This window comes from Diospyros lotus, chromosome 1, assembly GCF_014633365.1.
Source record: "Diospyros lotus cultivar Yz01 chromosome 1, ASM1463336v1, whole genome shotgun sequence".
Classification (NCBI taxonomy): domain Eukaryota; kingdom Viridiplantae; phylum Streptophyta; class Magnoliopsida; order Ericales; family Ebenaceae; genus Diospyros; species Diospyros lotus.
Window position 1 is genome coordinate 33419641 of NC_068338.1, and position 7546 is coordinate 33427186.

A 7546-nucleotide genomic window follows, 5' to 3' on the forward strand; every position below is an offset into this window, starting at 1 on the left:
CATTGAGAGAGAGTACTATGATTCATGAACATTCTTTAAATTTTGTACCCACCATATTGTTGTGTCCTTCTAGCAAAGCGTTACAAATGACTAACTCCACTCACAAAAAAAAAAGGAAAATAAAAATGTTATTCGCCAAGAACAAAGACATCACTGATCACTTCAAACAGAGATGGAAAATAGATTCGGTTTCGTCTCTAAATATAAAATTTGACCGATTTTAAGATAATTGAATTAAAAATAAAAAAAATCAGACAAAAAAGATCTCGTCTCTAATTATAGACGAAACAAAATTTTTATTTTTATTTATTAGCGACGAATCTTTAGAGTAGACCAAAATCAATTTTCGATTGTGTCTCTAAATTTTTAGAGACAAGATTTCATAAGTTAAGAGGATAATTTTTTTCGTCTTTAAATTTTTTTTTTTTCTTTTGTAGTGAGCAAAAACGATAATTATGATTTATTTCAATCAAGTAATTTAAAATTTTCAAGTGAGAACGGATATTATTGTTTTAAGCGATTATAAGTGTTATATGTAAGTTTAAGGTTTAAGGTTTTAAATTCATCTTAACTGATGTTAAAGAATTAATTATAAGGGAGGATATATACTTTTATATATTTAATATGTCATGACAATGAGCATATTTATAAGAGAAAGAGTCATCCCCATGACAGGGAGACCACCATCTTTCATAAATGGGATTTTTTGCGAGAAATTTTAATTATTTTTTAAGATTATTTTTTATTTTTAATATTAATTTTTTGTTTAGTGTTAGTTATTAATTATTGCTAGATAAGGAAATATTAGTCTTGGTGAACAAGAAAACTAATCTATAAATAAGATACTTAACTTGTTATTCAAAATGTGCAAATTATTTGTAAGAAACCAATGATAGATAGAAATTGGGTATAATTGAGACTTGGATTTAGAGAAAAAATATTAAACTTTATAATTATAAACTTTACTACATAATGATATTTTTTCTCTGTCATTTTGACAGTCATGATTTTTCTCTTTTAGGGGTTTTTATGTAAAAATCTTTTGTGTTTGAGTGTGATTGTATCTTTTGTTTTCTCGTCTTATTTTTCAACAAGTGGTATCAAAGTTTTGGTTATCAATAGCCTAGTACGTAAAAGATATGTCAAACATGATAAAGTTTAATTTTGAAAAGTTCGATGGAAAGATCAATTTTGACTTATGGCAAATACAAGTCAAGAATATCTTGATCCAATATAGGTTACACAAGGTGTTGAAGAGCAAACCAACTCTTGAAGACTTTGAAAAATCTGGTAAAGTGATCTATTAGAAGTGCAAATAATTAGGTCATGTGAAAAGGGATTGTCGCACTGATGGAGCAAGTCTAGCAAAGGACTCCAAAGATTGTGACGCTAGAAGTTCATCTCTCAATTTTTGTGGGAGATGAAGATTTCCTCTAAAGAGATGAACACATCCTCATGGCATGCCGCTAGACTACTAAAGTTACCATGAAAAAGGATGTGATACTTCTAGTGAGTCCACAAGTTTACACACGGGCATTGGCTTGACGGTGATGCAAGGTGTGTGGTGGAAAAGATGTCGATGGCTGAAGAGCTCCCAAGGAAACCAAGCACGGGGATTGCACCATAGTTTTTTAGTAAGGTATTTTTAGACATTATGCTGTGAAAATCTTAGGGCGGTACGTGCCTCAGTGGTTGTACGTTTTATGGTGGGATATGGTGTTTTTGGTGATTGAGATCATGGTGATTATCGGTAATAGAAATTTATAGTTGTCGTCAAAGAATGGGCGAATGTTTTTGTAGAAATTCTCGTTAAGGTGGTGGTTTGTTGAGATTATTAACGAGAAATTCGAATTATTCTTGAAGATTATTTATTATTCCTAATATTAATTTCTAGTTAGTTGTTAATTGTTGTTAGGTGTGTAATCATATTAATATTATTCCTAATATTAATTTCTAGTTAGGTGTGTAATCATATTTATTAGTTAGTTGTTAATTGTTGTTAGGCAATGAAACATTAATCTTAGTAAACAAGAAAACTAGTCTATAAATAAGATGCTTGATGTGTTATTCAACGTGTGCAAATCACTTGTGAGAGATAAGAATTTAGTGTAATTGGGACTTGAATTTAGAAAAAAAATATTGACTTTTGTAATTGTAAACTTTACTACAGGATGATATTTTTTCTCTCTCGTCCTGATAGCCATAGTTTTTCCCTTTTAAAGTTTTTCACGTAAAAATTTCTTGTGTTCGAGTGTAATTAGATATTTTATTTTCTCATTTTATTTTTCAACATATGATAGAAGTAGCGCTCTAAGAAATATTTCACTTCATGTGAACATAGTTTGGTACATATGTGATCATAATTCGTCACATTCTGTTGATGATGGGTTCCAAACCCACATCGCCAGCGTTCTTCTTCTCTTCACCCATTGCGATGGGAAAGGTTCTACTGAAACCCATTAGCAATTGAAGCGATTAGATTTTAGTTGTTACATATATATATATATATAATTTCATAAAAATATTAAAGAGAACATTACATTCACAGTCTTTTATATGATACAACACTAGAAAATAGCAAAAGGGTACGAGTGGGGAGAGAGAGAGAGGACTGGCTTGATCAAGAATGCATATTGTATCTCTCTTTCTCTATATTGGGAAATTAGGGTTAATTCCTTGAAGAAAAAAAAAACATATTAGGAGTGTTATAAAAAATATGATCATTGATAAAAATAGGTGAAAATCTAAAATTTACAGACTCAGTCAACCTTATTTAATGGAATTAAGAATTATGATTATTACTTATATTATTATATTTAATATGGGGCTTATATAATTTACAAATTAAACAAATATATATATGTAACATTGATTCACATTAAGAGAGCGCAAACCCAAGGCTAGCTATAAATAGTTTGCTAGTATAACTTCTTATATGCTCAACTTTTTACACTTAATAAATTAATTATCGTAATTTAATTTATTATAATAAGGAAAAAAAATTAAGAATAAATAAAGAGTCAAATGTAACCAAAAAAAAAAAAATTAAAACAACGAAAGAATACGAGAAAAGAACACATCAATATAACACGGCTTAGCAATTTGTTTACTATATTTATGAGCACAATCTTCACTCAAATTTATATATAATATAAATATCTAATTAAGCTCTAGAAGTAACTCTGAAATTGTATTGAATTTCAATTTTAAACTTTTTAAAAATAAAAATTAACCACTCTAGCAAAATTTGAACTCATATCCCCTGAATAATAATTAAATTTTTAAATAATTTAACCACTACATAAAGGATTATTTTATTTAAAAAAATTAAAAATAATTATAATGGTTAAATGTCACCTAATGAAGTTTCATTTAATTTTTGTTTTTTTTTTGTTTTTGCCCGTACATAGTAGCACAGCTTACCTCTCTACTTGTGGGATATATAGCCACGCCTAAATGTGCAGTGAGACAACAATATTCTTTAACATCATTTTTGTTAACATATTGGTTTAATTTGTAACATTTTTAATGTTATGGTTATGTCATGTGATGGTTAAGCCGGCCCTAATTTAAGAGATTATTTGACAATTTTCAAAAAATTACACCCCATACCCCAAAAACTTAAAATGTAGTAACAGTACTTAATCCTTACCATTAAACAATCTAGAAAAATTACACCCCAAAAAAGGTTGATTAGACATGACAATCGCATACCATTCATGGGAATCGCAAACCCTAATGACTAATGTCACCACCAAATGTTTGATTTTCTTAATTTTTCTATAATTAAATCAAGATGACGTGGTGCAATGCGACAAGAAATGTGTGAGAAAAATTAATGAATAAGATGATTAATTTTTATGATGAGGTGTTACTATAATCTATCAAACTAGAAGGACGGTTCCTTAAATTTAACCCTAACTGAAGGATGGATTGTGCAGTTTATTACCCACATGTTTTTATAAGAATTATTTTGAAGACAAAATATTTAATTTTGCATTTGACTGAAAAATTAAAAGAAAAAGTAAAATATTTATATGCTTATAAAGAGTTTTGTCATAAGGCTCTTGCAATTTGAATGAAAAAGTAAAAGAAAGGGTTCCACACTAATTAAAATTTCGCCAAACCACTAATTTTATCTATGTTTTGATTATAATATTGTTGCAGTAGCACTTGAATTATTTAAATTACTATTTATAAAACTTGAACTTTCGTGATATAATTTTATTTATTTGTTGTTTTTCTTCAATTGTTATTATTTGTGGATTTAAGTTGTTTGTATTAATTATATTATTGCTGTTTAATCTGTTTTTAGTTTGTGTTTGTATATTGTATTTTCTGCTACAATTTGATTTATTTTAGTATGATTACGGGTAAAATTTAATGATTACGATTATTCTTCAGTTACAAATATAATTACTTATATGATGCGATGCAATATGGGTACGATTATTTTAAAAATTATAATGATTAAATTTGCATATCTCCAAGCCTTTTGGTATATTGGGTTGGCTGACTAAGGTTATCTCCAACCGATCATCATTTCCCTCTCCAAGCTAAATTTTTAACGAGGGGGATAATTGCGACATACTCCAATACAGCTCGCCATCCTATATATTACTCGCCATCTAAACAGCAAACGATAAAATCCTCATCTTTTTTGAGTTGTCCAATATTCACAACATCTCTCGCCATCCCTTCCCACAATGATCACCATTAGAGGAGAGACATCATTGTTGTCACGAGCGAAGCATGAATCTCCGTCAAAAAAAATGAAGAGACATCATCGTCGTTGTCGTCGAAGCACGTTGTAGTCGATTTGCTATTAGCTAGAGGCATCACCATTTCCCACAACCGAAAAAGACCTTCTACAAGTCACCACCACCCACAATCAGAGAAGACGAAAGCATTGGCATCACCTAGGGATGGAGAAGATGAAAAGACACGGTATGCATTTGATTTTTGCAATTGTACTTTCCAATTTCAATTGTGGTCGTTGGATAAATCTGATCACTCACAGCTAAGATTGAATGAAAATAAGATTTTTGGTCAATCACAACAGCGATTGGATTATGGCTAAATTTCAATTGCATTTTCTAATTTTAGTATTGCTTGTATTTTTTTATTTGTGTTTTTTCTGATTTGTGGTTTTTTAATCATATTTGGGCTATTGGCGTATTATGTTTGTGTTTAATTTGAATTGATTTAAGTATTAATTTAGTATATTTGGATTATTTGTGTAATATTTTTGTGTTTAATTGAATTGATTTTTATAGTAGTAAAAATTATAAGATAAAATAAATTAAAATTTATTAATAAATAAATAAAATAGAAAAGTAAATAGAGAGTGGAATAGGGAGTTTGGTTAAAATAAATATAATTTTTAAAGTAAAATAAAAATAAAAAAAATTATTTATACCCTCAAGACATAGGTTAAGTGGGTGGGTCACGATCATAGATTCAATTGTTTACTCTACATAGTGAGATAAAATTTCTACCTACGACTTACTTCCTTTGTCGAAATTGAGGACACAAGCGACAGAAGAGCAATAATTTTAAAAAAATATATTTATAATTTAATAAAAAGTAGAATAAGAAATAGCGCGGAGACTGGATATAAGGTAATCATAAGTTGTATATATGTATTGACTATTCATGCATCTCGTTCTTCTCCTTTTAATCTGATTCTATTATGGGGTCGCACGTATTTGACACGACAATTGTTATTTATTTGTTATGTGTTGACCTCACACAGATATATATGGGGTATTACATGCATGATATGATTTTCAGCATTGGCATGTTATGTGTTGCCCATGTGGAACGTGGGTTGTTAACTTGTGACGTGACTCTTGAGTGACAGCACTCGGGAAGCGTGCCGATGATTAATGCTATGTGACCCACTTGGGACGGGACTGAAACGGACTTCACCATACGGTACTCAAGTGGTGGGGCTGAGAGTGGACACCACCCCAAGTTCCTTTGAGCAATAGCATTAATACTGAGGTGTCGTTGATTTCGGGGATAGTGCTGATGTGATACTCTTGGGGCTAGGGTTACGTTAGGTTGTGAAATGCTTTTGAGTATGAGCGTAATGCCTAACAATGATAATGGGGTGATTGCCATGTTCATATGTCGAGGTTATCCTTCTTTAGTAGGATTGTGTTTGTCAATGGGTCGATATGGTCGTGTCGCCTTTAGAGAGATTGCATTTTCCCCAGTTAGGGCTAAGTGCTATGTATGAGATTCTCTTAGGCTGGGGCATGTCAGGATTTGTCGATTTTATGCATGATTTTACATATATTCACGAAAATATTTTTGAACTCTCACTTAGATAATTCAAAATCTAATTTGGACTATGTCCTTGGAATATTCAAACGTTCCAGGTGAAAGCAGTGATGCCAAGGGAAAGGATGTCGTCGAGATGTAGCTGTTATGTTTAGTTTTTGTAGGTCTTTGTCTATAATTACACTGTTCAGAGGTTATCTAATATTTTGATATTTTCATGTGAAACATCAATTTGGTTATTTAACTGTAAAAGGAATTTGTCGGTTATATATCATTGAGCTTTCGATCTTACTTCCGTTGATGTGATTGATAATACTTGTCTTGGTCTATTACTTTTTAAATTTTGATATGCTAAGAAGGTATAATCGGGATTATCAGAAAATAATTATGATGAGGATATGTATATCGAGAGACTTATGTTGTGTGTATGATGTTGAAAAAAAAAATATTCCCGAAATCTCGAGGTAATGCACGCTTAGGTAAAGTGGGGCGTTACAATACATAACATAAAATCAACATTTCAATGTATGCAATTTAATGTTTGTGTAAATAATCGTTTGGACAAACCATCGCACGAAACCAACTGCTCACGATAAATCAAAAGTGATCAAAAGTAATAAGAATTGGATTGAACAACTCACAGCAAACCATTCACATACCACAAAACAAGTTTTTTCTTGTAGAACCATTCACCTTGGGTTAAATTCAAGATTTCTCGAAATACGTGCTGACCTCGATTCTCGTGCCAAGCGTACTATAGCTCAATCTCGAGCCTCAACGATACCCTAGACATCATATGCATTCAAGAAAAATCAATATCTATTTTCTCATAATTTTTCTCTAATTTTTTCTTATTTTTCTCTCAATAATTTCAAGTAAATACCTCTTCAATCATGTTTTCAATTTTTTCTCCACAAAAATTCATAAAACAATATTTATAAGCCTCTGGAATTTTCTAAAAAAATTTCAGATTTTTCTCCTATTTTCTCCAATTTCCATAATTACTTTTCCTTGAGAAAAATTATTTCTCCTTGATTTCCTTCGAATTTCCTCCATGAAAATCATCAAAATTCATAAAATAAATTCCTTACCCTTATGAAATTTTCTCAGAATTTTCTAAAAATCCCTCATATTTATTTTCCATTTACCTTTCCTTTCAAAAATCCAAAATAATTATCTCCTAAAAATAATTCCAAGATAAAAATTCATCAAAATAAACTATTCATTTCTATTGAATTTATGGATATTTTTTATAATT